An 824-nucleotide genomic window follows, 5' to 3' on the forward strand; every position below is an offset into this window, starting at 1 on the left:
GCGCCCGTTGGCCCCGCCCCTTGGAACGCTCGGGCTGGATACAATGTAGCGCGCGCGGGTGAGTGCGGTCGGGGGTCGTGGGGGTCCCGGGCCGGGCACGGCCCCGCCTCCAGCGCGGAGCCCGGGGACCGGCGCCGCCCGGCCGCCCCTTCCCCGGCTATTTTTAGACGGGCAAGTCTCGGGCTCCTTTGAACTCACCCGCCTTCCCCAGTCTGAGCGGGTGTCGCGGGCCCGCCGCGGGGCACCGGGCTCGGGCCGTGGGGTAGCTGGGGCTCGGGGCGCGTCTCCGAGCGGGTGGCGGCCGGTGCCTCAGTTTCCCCACCCGCAGCAGGGGCCGAGGTGTCCGGGTGGGGAGGGGCGGGTGGGCAGCAGTGGGCCGGAGCCCCTGGGCGGTGCTGGGCGCTGTGGGGGTGGCTCCGTGCTGCCCTCCCAGCAGTTAGCAGAGGGGGAGTGAGGCACGGGGCTCCGGGCACGTCCCGGGAAGGCGCAACGCTGCGCTGCCTCGGGCACCAGGGCCGGACTGGTCCTTTTAAGCAGGGCGATGCCCTCTGCGGCTCAGTGGGCATCTGGAGTGTGAGTGGGGGTCAGCACCAGCTGTGCCCTGGGCCGTCGGGCACTGCCACATCTGGGCCCCAAGGCTGCCTGTGTGCAGAGGGGGCCCGAGACTGCAGGTTGTCCTGGGGGCTCGTCCCCACCTGCTGCTTGCGCTGGCAAATTGTGCCCTGCGGTGCCCACAGGAGGGCACGGGGGTCCTGGTATGTTCAGGCAGCTTGAGGGCCTGTGTGCATGCATAGGCCAAGGTGTGTGTGTGTGTGTATGTGCAT

At 71.8% G+C, this 824-nt stretch overlaps 1 protein-coding gene across 2 annotated transcripts in view; it reads left to right on the forward strand.

Moving 5' to 3' along the window:
• Positions 1 to 824, forward strand: part of SLC39A1 (solute carrier family 39 member 1) — a 9,375-nt gene continuing 8,551 nt past the window's right edge. Inside the window, exon 1 of one of the 2 annotated variants that reach the window (XM_019527919.1) lies at positions 1 to 58. The gene's annotated coding sequence lies outside the window, so the exon portion shown is untranslated. Of the gene's footprint in view, positions 59 to 191; positions 340 to 824 lie in introns of those variants that run through there. The other variant, XM_019527926.1, reaches the window with a different exon arrangement.

Source organism: Gavialis gangeticus, unplaced genomic scaffold, assembly GCF_001723915.1.
Source record: "Gavialis gangeticus isolate Ggan-Ray unplaced genomic scaffold, GavGan_comp1, whole genome shotgun sequence".
NCBI lineage: Eukaryota > Metazoa > Chordata > Crocodylia > Gavialidae > Gavialis > Gavialis gangeticus.